Source organism: Hyaena hyaena, unplaced genomic scaffold, assembly GCF_003009895.1.
Source record: "Hyaena hyaena isolate Hyena2069 unplaced genomic scaffold, ASM300989v1 scaffold_109, whole genome shotgun sequence".
Lineage (NCBI taxonomy): Eukaryota > Metazoa > Chordata > Mammalia > Carnivora > Hyaenidae > Hyaena > Hyaena hyaena.
The window spans coordinates 3,554,905-3,571,369 of NW_024080740.1; the positions used below are offsets into that span (position 1 = coordinate 3,554,905).

Consider the following 16,465-nt stretch of genomic DNA (forward strand, 5'->3'; position numbering starts at 1 on the left):
TGTAAGAATATAGTATATAACACATATACAAAATATGTGTTAATTGACTATAATCAGTAAGGCTTCAAGTTCAACAGTAGGCTAGGAGTAGTTAAGTTATACACAAATTTTCTACTGCATAAGGGTCAGTGCCCCAACCCCCGCATTGCTCAGGGGTAAGAGGTAAGCCAGGGGTGCCTGGGTGGCTCAGTTGGTTAAGTTTCCAACTTCAGCTCATGTCATGATCTCCCCGTTCATGGGTTCGAGCCCCACATGGGGTTCTGTGCTGATAGTTCATAGCCTGGGGCCTGTTTCAGATTCTGTGTCTCCCTTTCTGTCTACCCATCCCCTGCTTGTGCTTTCTCTCTCTCTCTCTCTCTCTCTCTCTCAAACATAAATAAACTTTAGGGACGCATGGGTTGCTCAGTCGTGATCTCAGGTTTGTGAGTTCGAGCCCCACATCTGGTTCTGTGCTGACAGCTGGGAGCCTGGAGCCTGCTTCCGATTCTGTGTCTCCCTCTCTCTCTACCCCTCCCCTGCTCATGGTCTGTCTCTCTCTCTCTTAAAAAAAAAAAATAATAAATAAGCATTAAAAAATTTTTAAAAAGAGGTAAGCCAATATATCTCTAATGTTAAACAAAGACAAAAAGAAAAACATACCATACATGGGCATAAAATGGGACACACCAATGATTGGGACACCAGGAGGGGAAGCACAATTAGATGAAGACGAGAAAGGGATACATGTAATCAGAAATCCTGCTGAGTCTCCGATCTGTCTAAAATATACTAAAGAGATAAAATCCTAATCTTAAACTGCACTAAACTGGAATAGACTTGGCTCTGAAATTTTAAAATATATCTGCTCATCAAGGTAGCTCTGAGCCCTAAAAACTTTTAGTCTGATGTTTTGTCTCATCATCAGCCTGCAACTCCGTCACTCACACACTAATATTAAAAGATGCACATATGGCAGTCTCTGGGCCGTCACCCACGGGAAAGAGCACCACCTAAAACGTATTACTTTCACAGTCTCATTTTCTTTGTTAGCACTCCAAGAATGAGGCTCCTGGATTAGAAGTGTTCTAGGTTTGAGGCTGTCTTCTGGACAGGAAGTAGTACTATTGTCAAACCCTTTGCACTCATGGCAGCTAAGAGAGTCCATTCACAGTGCAGCGTAAGAGAGAAACGGGAATAGTTTGTGGGAAAAGGAGTTCAGGCCCAGCAGCACAGCTCCGAGCCTAGAGAGGACAAACAAAGCTGCTAGAATAAAAGCAAGTTGTGTTTCTCTTGCTTGAGCCCTTAAAACCTCTTCTGTTGTGTCCAGGCCTGAAAGCTTCCAGTGATCTGACTGAGCCTCTCTAACGGGGTGCTTGCCGTTCATCTTAGGTCTCATTAAAAAAATAAGCTCATCAGCACTATAGCCTCAGGGGTCCACAAGTAACATGTTCATAGAAAAGCAGTCTTCGTGTTTACTAGTATTACAGAAAGCCCACTACACAAAACCTCAGAAATTTACACTGGCCTCAGCAAGCCGCGGTTCCAAGTGCAAACACTTGTCACAGGCGTAAGTCATTGCTAGTGATGGGCCCAAGGGCCCTAAGAAGGCTGACCTTTCACTCACCCCAGGTTATTTGAATCAGGGAACCTTTAAGGGGACACCGTTTGGAAAAGTCACAGGCACTCACGTGGGTTGAAGCTGCAGGAAAGACAGTCCCTCCAAACTAAAAAATTGTGAAACACCTACTTACTGTAAGAGACAGGATGTGGACACGTGCAAGGGTGTAGGGGTACGCTGTCGCTGTCGCAAGTGCAGGGAGAGGTTACGTCTACACTGTTGCACTGTTGCGAGTGCAGGTAGGTGGGCGTAGGCTGTCGCACATGGCGGGGGAGGGGGAGGGGGAGTACATCTGCTCTCTCGCACGTGCAGGGGGCGGTACCCTAAACTGTTGCACGTGCAAGGGGTGGAGGTACGCTGTCCCACATGGCGGGGGAGTACACCTGCGCCGTAGCACGTGCGTGGGCTGTACGCCTGCGCCTGCGCCGTCACCAAGTGCAGGGGGGCGGTACCCTACGCTGTTGCGCGTGCAGAGGGTGGAGGGAACGCCATTGTGGACGCAGAACGTGCAGGGGGTGGGTACGCCGTCAGGCAAGCGGGGATAGTCTCATAGTAGCAGCAATAATTTATAAGGAGAGTTTATTTTTTTTCTTTTTTTTTTAACAATTATTAATTTTTGAGAGTGAGACAGTTTGAGTGGGGCCAACTCACAGACCGGGAGAGCATGACCTGAGCCGGAGTCCGATGCTTCACCGACTGAGCCACCCAGGCGCACCTATGAGGTAAGTTTCTTGTTTGGTAGGTTAATTTCTGTGTACCGCAATGACTTCAGGACTTGCCCCAGGTCATACAGGTAAGGGGTGGAGTCAAAAAAATTTTAATGCAAAACCAGCACTTAATAATCTCCGAGCCTCCCCTTTTGCTACACAAGTGTATATTGCCTCTTAACATAAATACAGTTTTTAAGAAAAGTCGCTTTGAGAGTCTCATCCCAAACTAGGCAGGTGGAGTACTGCAAAGACGGCAGAGGGCCAGCTGACCTGGGTTAGAGTTCAGTGTCTGCTGTTGTGTCATGCTGAGTTACCAGCTGGGCCAGTCTCTTCATTGGGGATTAGGTTGGCTGCCCTGCTGGAGGATAACTTTGAACACAAGTTATGCATCAAGCAACCAATATGTCAAGAACCAAGAAGAAATAATGTTCCACAAGGGTAGGCACAGCAGGAAGAAAATCAAATTAATTTCAGTTGCTGCCAGAGGAAAAAAAGACATTTTAGCGATTGATACCAAATACTGACTGTTAGGAGACTGAGCACAAGAGCAAGTGACTTCAAGTTAAACCTGACCAGATTGATTAATAGAAACCGCCAAGTAATTGCCTGTAATAACAGCTGCCTGAAAGGCACTGGAATGTTTGTAAGGAAGTCTCAATTCCACCCAGCCCAACATTTAATAGAACCTGAAAACAAAGAATAGTGTTTGTGACTATATTAAATATATAATTACTATTTTTAATTACTTGGCATAAAGGTGGTTAATTTACATATGCTTCTTAGTTTTTTCCCTCCTCCTCACACAATAGCTACGTAATAAATGTTGAAGGATGAAATGTAAGTAAGCAAAGAGGGCAACAGGTTCATCTATTCTGTTTTGTAAGGCAAACTGAAGCCCTTTTCACTAAGACAGGAAACGTTTTTACCAGTAAAGTATAAAAGAAGACATAAATCAGTGTCTATTAACCTAACATTCACCAAAAATTTGGTAAGGTAGAAACCTCTTCTGCAAATATTTCTCTCTAAATTGAGTTTGAATTTTCACAGTTTCTGTGTGAATCAAGTGAAATAATTTTTGAATTAGTCATTACCGTAAATCATCTCCCTGTAATTAAAATGATTGGCACAGAGTTACCTATATCATAAGTCAAAATGAACTCTTCCTTCATATTCAATATGCTAGCTATATGTTAGGAGACCATCTATAAATATCTGACCTGAATCTCATTTTGAGACAGTAAGATCCTGAAGGCAGTTAGTATGGAACAAAGTGGCAAGTTCTGATTAGCGTAGGTGTTATTTTAAGGAGTCTAAATCCATTTAAGCTTGCTCCAAATGTGGGTTTGCCTTAGGAGAGACTCAGAACATATTGTGATTTTAAAGCAAGTTGGCAAACTATGGCCTAAGGGCCAGATGCAGCCCCCTTCACCTGTTTTTATAATGTTTTATTGGATCACAATGACATTCATTTGTTTACAAAGTATTTATGTCTGCTTTCAAGCTACAAGAGTGGAATTGAGTTGTTTGACACTTGTTCAATGCTGAACGTGTGTACTATCCGGTGCTTTACAAAAAAAGTTTGTCCACTCCTGCTCTAAACTATGCCCAATTCTTCAAATATTATCACATTAAACCAAATCAAATAAAAAATGTTTATTAAGGCCCTATTATGCGTAAACTGGCATCCTCACCTCTCACTGAGTAATCCCAGTCAGAATCTTTCTCAGGAACATCCATTAACAGGGTTAGAAATAATGTGGTTGGGACACCTGGGTGGCTAAGTCAGTTGAGCATCTGACTTTGGCTCAGGTCGTAATCTCATAGTTCGTGGGTTCGAGCCCTGCATCAGGCTCTGTGTTGACAGCTAGCTCAAAGCCTGGAGCCTGCTTCGGATTCTGTGTCTCTCTCGCTCTCTCGCTCGCTCTCTCTCAGAAATAAATAAAACATTAAAAAATTAAAAAAAAAAAAAAGAAATAATGTAGTTGGCTACTTGCATAGTCCAGAAGAGTTCCAGGGTTATGGCCAATGCCAGTCTTTTTCAAGCAGCATATATGGACTCCTGACCCTCTCCCATGGCTCTCTTCTCGGTGTTTTGGGTAACATAGGACGTATGAGGCCCAGATCGTGCTATGACACAGCTGACCTTCTGCCGGGATAAAATATAGACTAGTTCTATAAGAAACTAATGTCTGAAAGATTTAAATTTTACAGTGAGCCTTGACAACCTGTTCAGACTTTCAAGTCTCTTAGGCTTAAAAAGAAAAACAAAAGCTATTAATTTTTCTGGCTTGGCAGCGATTCTTTGTTTACAGTTATACGAAGGCATTCCTACTTAAATCCTTTTAATACTGTGTTATTAATAAAAATATAAAGAAACATATAAACAATTATTATATGTGACATCAAGAGAGCATACAAATGTGTTTGTATCAATCTATCAGAAAAAGTCCCAGAAGTGAGATGCGAAGATGACAGAAAACCTTGGCACATTGAGATCAATAGAGTGATCACTGGGCACATTTCTTCCCTAGTGCACTGCACACGTCAGTATATGAAGCCCTAGAATCATTGCTTTTTGGATGATACTATTATTACGAGGAAATTGGTTACAACTAAGCAGGACATGACCACTACTTCATTTGATGTGTGTCAATGTGCTATGACCACATTTCTCAATAATATGTTGATTGCACATTTATGAGAAGATAAGGCTTCTTGTTAGTTTTCTCAGAGAAGAGAAACAGACATTTAAAACTTGGCAAGTTTTCTGGCAGTAAGTATTCTACAAGGGTTCATGACATTTCCATGAAGCTGTCTATAACACATCACCTTCAACCTCTTTGACACTATCTACACCAAAACATCCCAAAGGCAGTCAGAGGTGAAGGCTCTGGAGTCTAATTAACCTGGAAGTGTCAAGTTTTCAAATTCACTCCAGCCTGAAGATTCTAGGAAATTTCATATGTTCATTAATTCAACAAATATTTATCAAGTTTAAGGCAAAGTTAAGGATATAAAAATGAGCAAGAATAGGTTCTTGCCTTCAAGCACCTCAAAATATATCTGTGTCATAAGAGAGTGTTAGTTTGAGGCGTAAGTGGGCTGGAAAATCCCTAACAAAAATTATTCGAGCTTTTCTGTAGTAAATCAAATCTAGCCTATCAGAAAATTGTTTCCTAAGTAAAAAGGATTTTGCTAGAAGGAAAGAGATTATATGCTGTTTTGAAATGGTTGTATTTTTTTAACCTACCTTCCTGTTACACTCAAGTTTTAAAATTTCACACAATAAGTTTCTTACTGATTTAAAGCAGTTCATCATGTATAAGAATTTAACACTTTAAAAAAATGAAGCTACTAATAACCTTCGATAATCATGAAAGATCAAAGCTTTTAAAAATAGTAATGTTGTGTCTATTGTGTTATTTAAAGACAGAAAGGGAAAAGCAAACAAAAGCTCCTACATGCAATTGGATGCTGGAACAGAAAAAGGTTATTATTACTAGGGAAATCTGAATAAAGTCCGTAGTTTAATTAATTGTATTGTAGCAATGTCAGTTTCTTAGGTGTGATGAATGTACCAAAATTAAATAAATTGTTAACGTTAGGAAACTGGGTGATGTTGCATATGGGAACTCTATTTTTGCATCTCCTCTGTAAAACTAAAATTATTTAAAACAACTATTAAAGAATAATGCATATCTCAAATTATTGTTCAAAGCTATTTTGCTTTCCTCATATCTTGGTATAGACGTGAGAGAATTCAGACAGGAGCATTTGAAATTGTCCGGATAGGAAAAAGTAAGTCCTGATAATACCATATCTAAATAAGAGCACAGAAATAAAGGTTTCCAGTGGCTCTTTCAAATGTGAAATGTACCTCTTTGCTATGAGATTTAGAGGCAAAAGTATATAACTATGAAAGTAGAGCCAGAAGGATCCTTAGGTTTATTCCAGTTCTTCTCAGTTTATCCATCAATAGCTCCCTTAAGGACAGAGTGTTAATGTGCACTACAGAGGGTATGGAGGTTTGCCAGCAGTGACACAATTACAAATAGAAACTATCTTCACAGTGTCAGGTTTAACTTCAAAACTTCTCGCAGTACATTATGTTTCATATTATTTATTTCTGTGATTGTGTTTCCAAAGTTCTCATAAAATTGATGCTCAAAACAAAAACTTCTCGTGTTTGAGTAGGGTATGACTTAATCTTTCACACAACACTATGAAATTTGGTAAGGGGTGGGAACAGGGAGAAAGGGTGGGCTGTAATTTGAAAATGACAGAGATCTTGGCCTAATAAACATCTTGAGCAAACTGCATCAACTCTGTCAACTGAATTAAGATCAGCCACCACTGCTGGAGGGGGTGGGAAGGGGAGTAGGAAGTGAGCACTCTCACTTTCTGGCCTCACTCAGGGAAGCTTTCAGCCCAGAAAGTTTCTGGGGAACTTTCCCATTTTTATGTTCCCTGTCTTTGTTTTGTCATCCTCTGTCTTTTCCCCATATGCGGATGGGAAGAACTTTTTCTATATATCAAATTCAGTCAATTTAGCAATCCAGGAGGCTGACATACATTTTTAAATGCCTCTTCTTTCAGTTTGTTACACTGATAAGACCACTGCAGTGGAGTCTAAAATACTGCATGAGAATACTCGCCCTCCAGAGGCCACTTCTGTACAGCGTACGGGGTGAAATGATTCCATCAGCCCACTGCAGGCAGTAAATATCAGAGTGCAGCTCTGATTTGAGAAATTCCACCCCAAAACTTATTTATATAATTAAAGACAGGCCGCTTTGAATTTTTAGATAATCCCACAATTTATGGATTGGATTAGCTTAATGGTTTGACCTGACATTTATTACTCAGATACCCTTTCTGTAATGATTTCAAGCTCAAGATTTGCCTGTTTTCTGTTTAATTCCAAACTGTGGCCAAGATTATTATGGTAAAAACTGTTCTACCTTATATTTTATCAATTAATTAGAACTGAAATACAGTGCACACTGATATATTGTAATTAGTCTGATGAGCTAAAAATCATTAAATTGCATATTTGTTCTAAATATTCTAACAGGAAATCTAACATCCTGTGTTTCTGGTATGGTTAATTTGTAACCACAGCTCCAGAAAGCATGTTGTTTCTTTTCTTATTAGGAAAGAAAAAGAAAATCAGCCTGTCTTGGGGGAGAAAAATATTAAGAACTTTAGCCAGCGTTAACTAGTTTCTGAGTAACACTAGGAATGACATCAGTTCTGATCCTCAGATCCTGAGCTTCCAAGAAACTATACATAGACACATTCAGTAGGGATTTGTTAATAAAAGTCATGTAAAGGTGTTGGTAATGTAGCACAATGACATTTAAAAATTGTCATTTATCGGGGCACCTGGGTGGCTCAGTCAGTTAAGCATCCAACTTCAGCTCAGGTCGTGATCTTTTGGTTCATGGGTTCAAGCCCCGCGTAAGGCTCTGTGCTGACAGCAGAGAGCCTGGAGTCTGCTTTGGATTCTGTGTCTCCCTTTCTCCCTGTACCTCCCCTGCTTGTGCGCTCACTCTCTCTTGCTCTCTCTCTCTCTCAGAAATAAATATTAAAAAATTTTTAATTATCATTTATCTCCTGTTTTATGACAAGGTGAGTGTGTTTCCTCTATTTTCCACTGATGTTCTTTTGGGTTTATTTCTAAATGTCTTTTAGAAATTGGAAAGTGTATTTGCCAGGCTTATAATTTACTCATTTTATGGGTTATAAATTTAAACCAGAATTGTCTTTTCTGCATTATATTATTCTAATCCTAGCACATAGTTGAAAGGAAATTGCTAGATTTACCCATCCCCAATGTTCATGGAATATTAATGTATTGGATTTTCTCCTCTGTGTTTCTCTTGAGTTCTTAGAAGAAGCATTGTGAATTTAAATCAGAGCACATCATATATAAGGTATAACAAATTTTCAGGATTTTATGCTATTTGGTAGAGTTTATTCTTTTGAATGATTTAATATTTCAAAATTCTACATTTAGAAGGCATAAACTCAAAACAAAAATGTCTTACTGTACTTTTTAATGGTCACCCCATAGAAGGCAATAATGTACTTACTGGAATCTTAAGGTGGGAAAAAATATATCCCAGTAACAGAAAATTGAAGCCAAGCCATTTTAGAGATCATCCAAATATCATAGTCTAGATATCCCTTTTCCTGTCTGCCACCCAAATATCCCTAGTTGTATTGGGATTCTCCAGAAAACACAGAACATTATACATATGTACGAATAGAGAAAGAAAGAGGTTGATTGATAATGAGGAAATGGGTCATATGATTATGGAGTCTGAGAAGTATGAAGATCTGTAGTTGGCAAGCTAGAGACTCAGGAAATCCAGTGAATTGGAGCTGAAAGCATGAGAGTGGATGTCTCAGGCCAAAGAGAGTCAAGCAGAAAGAATGAATTCTCCCTTATTTTGCTGTTTGTTCTAAAACCTTCAGCAGATTGGATGGGACCCACCCTCATTGGGGAAAATCTTCCCTCAGTCTAGGGATTCAGATGTTAATCTCATCCAGAAATACCCTCCCAGACAGACCCAGAATAATGTTTAACCAAATATCTGGGTACCTCATGGCTCAGTAAAGTTGACATATGTGATTAACCACCAAACCAATCAAATCATGGTAGGATGCTGGTCATCAGATAGCTTATAAGCTTTCTTGGTATTTAGCTTCAGAAAGAGTTCTAATGGGAGATAACTTATATGTCAAACTGTAGCATCTGTAATTTCTATTGTGTAGCATACTTCTTGCCTCCCATCCTCTGGTTCCTTGGATGAAATTTCCTTCATTCTATATGCTTCTGATGGAATATCAGTTATGCTTCAGAAATGGTCAATCCACTATTACATTTCCCAGTGAGAGTTGTGTAGGATTGATATGCAGCTATAGAGAAGACTATTGCTTTCTTACTAGTGGTTGTCAAACTAGGATGGTGTGAACTTGTGGTTGCAGGTGGCTATTATACCTGCCCATGTGAAGGAGGCAGTCTGTAACAAAAAGTAAAGTGACCATCATGCACAGAGAAGAAGAGACAAACAGAAATATGAATGGAAGGTAAGAGAGACTGTTAAGGAGAAGGTGTAAAACTCTAGATCCTGTTGTATCTGAAGCCATTGTTCTGAAACTTTTTGGTTAAGTGAGCTAATATATTTTTTTTGTTATTGTTTCAGTTCATTTGGTTGTAACCAAGAGAGCCTTGACTAATGCTAACTGTGCTCGTATGTTAAATATATAGAGAGAGATATAGATGTAGGTAGGTAGGTAGATGGATGGAACATATGGAAGAGTGTCTGTTATATGGATAGATTGTCCTTGTTGACCAAAGTTACAGTTTTCATGGGAGTTACTTAGAGCCTTGGACAGGACTAGGATTCTTGACCTTCCAGGTGAACAAGTCCTGGAGAATAGTGGTATGACAGTGTTCTAGATGGATGACCCTCCTGAGAGTAACTCAATGAGATCGTAGGAAAATTAACTCTGTAATGAACACTGCCACAGTTACAGTCATTTAAAAGCCATAAGTCAATGGAATACTACATTCAAACTACAAGAGGGATAATCCAGGATCACTCCATACCAAGTAGCAGCTCTAGTACACAAAATACAAACTAGATTTCCAGTAAAGCCCACTCCTACAACAAGTGAAAGAACAACAAAGATCCTCCACAAAGTGTAATGAAAGCCAAAATGCTTTTGCATTTTCAGGAGCAAACATACCCTAGGGCTCTGTTAAGATCCTGTATGAACTTATACCTCTGTCAATCTCTGAGAAATCAGCCAGCCTCTGATTTCACAGATACATACTCCGTGAGGGCTGAGGCTGCATATTTAGCAAGCAAAACTTTGATAGGGCTGGTTTTGGGTTTGTTTTTGTTGTTAATTAAGAAAGAAAATAGAGAGTCCAAAAGGCGTAGAATGGCATCTGGGGCCCAGGGATACGTTATTGCCTCCTGCCCCTACACCACATAACCTTGCATTATAGCATGGCCTTCCATTATAGCACACCTTTCTCAGTGCCCTAATATGACATTACACAATACAGTGCCCTGCAGATGAGGGATGGATTGGTCTAAACTTGTCAGAAATTTACTAGAACAATAAACCAGAAAGAAATATGTGTGTAACACGGGGGACAGGAGGATCATATTCTGACATAGTGATATTCTAGCAGTATAAAAACTTTAAAATATTATCAAGGTAGAAATTTAAAGTAGAGAAAAATGAGCCTCATCTCATGAAGTGACCAACGCGTTATTCTAGTTTGTGCCCTCTCTCACCCCTTTCAGGCCTCTGCCCAGAGATAGATGTGTAACGACACTAAGGATATCGAAGCTTTTCCATCCTTTAGCCAATCATAGTCATTATAATACATTGACATAAAAAACACATCATTAACGGTTAGATTATGGCCCAAAATTATTTTTTTCTGTGACTCATTTTCTTAGATTTTCTAGATCCACAGTATAACTAATCAAAACACTGTGTTTCTCAGCTGTATCTTTTAAGCAGTACTAGCAAAATGAGCAACAGTAATGACACCCTCTTTATATGTTCATTACAGCCCAATCTCCTGTGTACAGATAGATGCCACATTGAACAACCACCTAATCCCAGCCACTCCATACACAGGGCAGAGCTATACCATTCACCCATTCCATTGATACCCCCAGTGAAATTACAGGTCCCTACCTACGTGTATCCTCTAGCAGAGTAGTACTTCAAAAAAATTTTTTTAATGTTTGTTTATTTTTGAGAGAAAGAGAATGTGTGTGGTGAGTGGGGGAGGGACATAGAGGGAGACACAGAATGTGAAGCAGGCTGTCAGCACAGAGCCCAGTGTGGGGCTCGAACACACAAACCACGAGATCATGACTTGAGGCAAAGTGGACACTTAACCGACTGAGCCACCCAAGTGCACCTTCCAGACTAGGACTTCAAAGAAATGCTTCTTTAGAGATTCACTACAAGTGATTTAAGGAGAGGTTTCTTCTGAAAACAATAAGGTTTGGCTCTAAAAGACTTTGTTTTCCTTTTTGTAAACTTTCTCAGCATTTTCATGTGGAAATAATCCATACAGATTTAATATTCTCAGCATTTATTCATGCTTTGTGGATTTCCTCCCAACTCCCACACACATCTCCCACATCCTGCTTCTCTTGAAACATAGAAAAGTCTAAGCCTGCTTAGTATGGAGCGTAATGGAATAATTGTTTCACAGTTCCCATGAACTGCTTTCAAGTGCATCCTCCAGACTTTTCTCTTCAACTCTGTAGTACTTTGTGGTCTGCTGTGGTCCAGGCAGACCCTGAGATTCTTCTTATCCTCTTTCTCACAAGGTACCCAGCCCCTGACCCCCACCGTGTAGGGTTCCTCTTCCTCTTTTTTAATGCATTCCAACTGTTCCTTACTCTATAGGTTCTGATCATATACCAGCTAATCATGTTCAGTTGAATTCTATCTAATTCTCTCTAGAGTGGAAATAATGAACATGATCTCTCTTTTATCAAAGAAGATAAATTATTTTTGCATTTACATCAAAAGTCTTAAATCAATAGCTACTTCAGAAATCCAACAGGATAGAAGCCAAAGGCTAAGCAAAACAAAACAAAGAAAAACTGTCAAAAATAGCAATGTGAATATGAAAGGGTTGACCCTCTCCTAGTCAAACAGCTCATCTTTCTCTCTATTTTCACTATCTATTTGAATCTAATTTGTTTTCCCTCAGAAGGTGGTAGAGCTTCTCACACTCAGTGGGATTTACTTTTAAGGTATTAAAGTAAATATTATCAACATTATAAATCCTGCTCTGTGGTTTATGACCATTATTTAACTTAATATTCATTACTACCTAAGTAGACCCCAGAAAAATATCCATGTATTCAACAAAATACGTATTGAAAACTGACATGCCAGAGAAAGGATGGCAATAGCCAACACTCTGGCATACTCCTTGGAAAATGGATTACAGGGTGCAAGGAGAATAGTTAAAAAGTTGGCACAGTGTAGGTGTGAAGTGACTGTGGCATGGACTAGAGTGGTATTGGTTCAGGTGGTCTGTGGTTCAGGAAGGGAGGAGAGGCATATTTTAACAATATTTAGGATGTAAAATCAATATATTGATGGACTGGATTGGGAGTCTGGGCAGTATATAATTTCCAAAGTGTGAGGTGTCAAGGAACTCCTAAGGTTTCTGGATGTGTTAATTGAATGGATGAAGGTGCTGTTAATGAGATTTGAAAACAGTGGGGGAGAACATTTAGAGGAAGTAGATCCATCACTTTGGCTTTAGACAGGTTGAGTTTGAGGTATGCCTGAATTATTCCAAAGGACATATGGGATAGGCAATTAGATGAACAGGTCTGGAAGTCTGAGGAGTAGTCTGTGCTGGAAATGCAAACATGGCAGTTGTCAATGAATGGCTGTTAACAGCATGAAAATAAGTGTGGTCATCTGGTGTGAAGCTGAAGAATGAACAGAGTCCCTCAGCAACTGCTTCCAGAAGGAGGGACAATCAAAAGAGACAAAAGATGTGACCATAGAGCTAGAAGCATCCAGGGAGATTGCAGTAAAACAGATAATAAAACATACTATAAATGTAAAGAAAAGATGAAGATGTGGCTAACAATCCTGAGAAGTCACATAAGACCTTTTCATATTTATGGGCATGGACTTAAAAGCTGGGTTTTGGTGACAAGTTTTAGAAGACTAGAAAAGACAGATGAAGAGTGGAGTGGCAGAAGCAACAATGTGCCAGGCAGCTTCCAAGTGCTTTACGGGCACAGCCTTATCTACTCCTCTGTTAGAGTAACTCTTACAGATGAGGAACCTCAAGTTCAGAGAAGTAAAGCAGTATGAGCTGTGCAAGCTCCAGCAGTTCTGGGAGGCAGCAGAACAAGAGCTCAATACCCAGTATCCATGATACCTGATTGAATTTTGTCATTGAGGCTTTTTTAAAAAATAAAGATGAAATACTTCTTTTAAAAAGTGAAAGTAGAATAAATTTGCAAGTCTCTTGAAATATTCAGAACAGAAGAGTAAAGCACCATAATGTTTATTTTAAGGCGTTCTGTTTCATTTTATCAATACAAGAACAGATTTGAAAAGGGTTATTGTAAGAGCACCTATCCCCTGCTCTGTCCTTACCTTATGTCTACCCTGTAGAGTAATCACTTTGAACTTTTTCAGCTGTGTAGCTGCTCTTGGTTATGCTGTACTTATTTTTCTATTTTTTTAATGTTTGTTTATTTTTGAGAAAGACAAAGACAGCGTGAGTAGGGGAAGTGCAGAGAGAGAGGGAGATACAGAACAGGAAACAGGCTCCAGGTCTGAGCTATCAGCACAGAGCCTACAGTGGGGCTCAAACTCATGGACTGGGGCTCATGGACTGCAAGATCATGACCTGAGCTGAAGTTGGATGCTTAACCAACTGAACCACTGAGGTGCTCCTTATTTTTTTCTATTTCTAAATAATGTGTTATGCTACTATTTGAGTTAATAATTTTTTGATATTAACTGTGCACGTCCTGTGAGAGTAGAAATAGCCCAATTACACATGCCCCTTCCCCCTTCTCTTCTTAGCAAATACAATTATATCATGATTTTAGTTATAGAAAATTATGTTACACATTAATGTAACTTTGTAAATATTGTTCATTAAAGATAGGTGTTGTATCCTGTGTAGATTTTCTTTTGAGTTAATAATTGCTTCATTTTAACTTGCATGCTTTTTAAAAACCTATTCTTTTTTTTTTAATTTCCATAAGCCACATAAAATTGATTTAATTATGTCATCATTACACCTCATACCTAGGACACACAGTACACTAGTCATTAGTTCTTCCTGGTTTTATTTATTCTGCGAACATTAAAAAATTTTTATATGTTTTATATTGTCCTAGCAATTAAATGACAAGCTCTGGGGCACATGGGTGGCAGTCATTTGAGCATCTGGCTCTTGATTTTTGTTTGGCCCAGTTCACGATCTCAAAGTCATGAGATCTAGTCCCCCATAGGGCTAGCGCTGGACATGGACCCTACGTAAGATTCTCTTTCTCTCCCTTTGCCCCTCTCCCCCACACATTCGTTCTCTTTCTCTCTCTCTCTCTCTCTCTCTCTCTCAAATAAGCAAACAAATAAATGGCAAGCTCTTTGAGGGTGGGAATGCCATTGACCTTATCTGTTCTTCCATTATGATTTGTGTCATAGTTAAAAGGAGGATCTCAAAGTCTCAGGCACATAACCGTGTAAACCTATTCTTGATTTTCCACCTTAATTACCTTCCTGGAGTAATTATAAGCCAATCACTAGTTGTTCCAAAATGCTCACATTTGTGTCCTCACATTTTTGTGCGTAGTTATGTTTTTATTCTCCCTCTGTCTACTCTCTCTCTTCTGGATTCCCCTGAAAGGGCACTTTTCTCTTATGCTCTTGTCCTACTCTCCTTCCAATGAAATTCAGTTTTAGAGGATGGAAAGCAACCTGATGCCTGTCCCAGGACACTTCTAGTGTTAGATCCCCATAACTGAGAAATGGAAGGACTTGTCCCGGCAGAAGGAAGGTGAACAGAGGACAGGGGGTTGCTATCCGCACTCTGAAATCAGTGAACAGGCCACCATGTGTAACTGCAGGTGTTGGAATGTTGCCTCCTCAGTCTCCCAGGCACGTTGATTTGAGACAGTAACTTAACTTTCCATGAGGACTCTCCCTCCACAGACTGGTTCCATGGTTGTTCTTAGTTACAGAAACATCTAAGTGAAGGCTGATTTCAAAACAGTCTACAAACTATACATTATTAATTTTGCATTAAAGCAAATCATTCCTTAAAGTGTAATTTATGTTTAGTAAGTTGTTTTTCCTAGTTGTTAAAGCACATTTCTAAATATTTTATAAGCAATTGGTGTCACTATGTCAGAAATATAATAACATCAGGGAATTTTACATTTATTCCTGGGAAAGTAATTATGCAATAGGTTATAGAGCAAAACAAACTGGTTTACAGTCACCATTCATTTATTTTTGCAAGGACTATTGCTGTTTTAGAAAAATAAGGCAATACTAAATATATACAGTTATGAACTAGATACTCTTAAATATATTAATTGGCTTGTTCCACTTAATTGGTACTTGCTGTAATATAGTCCTAAGCTGAATTTTATAAAGGACTGTATTATCTCACTCTAAAGACAGTGACAGCCTCTGGTTAAGGATGGCACATAGACCACAGAGCATTAAGTCATGAAGACCCTGTATGTTTCTAGATCTCTGCTGGTCAAATTCCACAGGCCTACCCATTGGCTAAGTCATTAGACCCAAAGTAAGGTGTCAGCTCCAGCAGCATCAGAATAATTTAAGCACATGTTAGAACTGTGAATTCTTGGGCTGTACCCCACATCTACTAAGTCAAGAAATTCTGTGAGTGGGGCCTAAAGCAATCTTGCCTACGGCAGTAGTTCTCAAACGTTAGTGTTCCTCCAAATCCCCTGGACACCTATTGTTGGGGTCAACTCTAACCTAGCAGTTCCCAAGTGATGCTGACGCTGCTGGTCAGGGGATTGCATTTGGACAAACTACTGACCTAGGAAAATAAATAATATATCAAGTATGTTAAGGGTTACTAAATGGATTGTGATTGTCTTTGTTCTATGATTTTGTTTAGGGAATGTATCTGATTTCCTCTCCTGGATGCACATGTATGCAGGGAAGGGAAGGGGAGAGTCAATCCCTGAACACACACACTTTGACACCTCTGTGGTAGGCACGAGAAAGACATCCATACCCCTGGAGTTTACATACCAGCAGTGGAAAAAATAAATTGTAAAACAAATTATGGTTATGGTTGTTTTACATGTTTTAAAATGCAAAAAGGAGTAGGTGCTATGCTATCAAAGTGTTTAAGAGGGGAACCTGACTATCTGGGGATATCAGGTTTTCAGCTTGCACTCTGAAGGAAAATGTATTAGTTGTCTGTTGCTACTATAACGAATTATGCAAACGTAGTGGCTTAAATAACACAAATGTTTTATCTTACTCTTGTAGGATAGAATGGATCTCACTGAATAAAATCAAAACCTCAGCAGGGCTCTTCTCTTTCCTGGAGGTTCTGAGGATCTGTTTTCTT

The 16,465-nt window shown here is 39.3% G+C and overlaps 1 long non-coding RNA gene across 2 annotated transcripts in view; it reads right to left on the reverse strand.

The window, feature by feature from the left end:
- The window catches only part of LOC120234394, a 73,756-nt gene extending 71,976 nt beyond the window's left edge, over window positions 1–1,780 (reverse strand). For both annotated transcript variants that reach the window (XR_005529072.1, XR_005529073.1), the window contains exon 1: window positions 1,731–1,780. This is a non-coding gene — a long non-coding RNA (uncharacterized LOC120234394). The remainder of the gene's footprint in view (window positions 1–1,730) is intronic.
- Window positions 1,781–16,465: the final 14,685 nt, after the last annotated feature.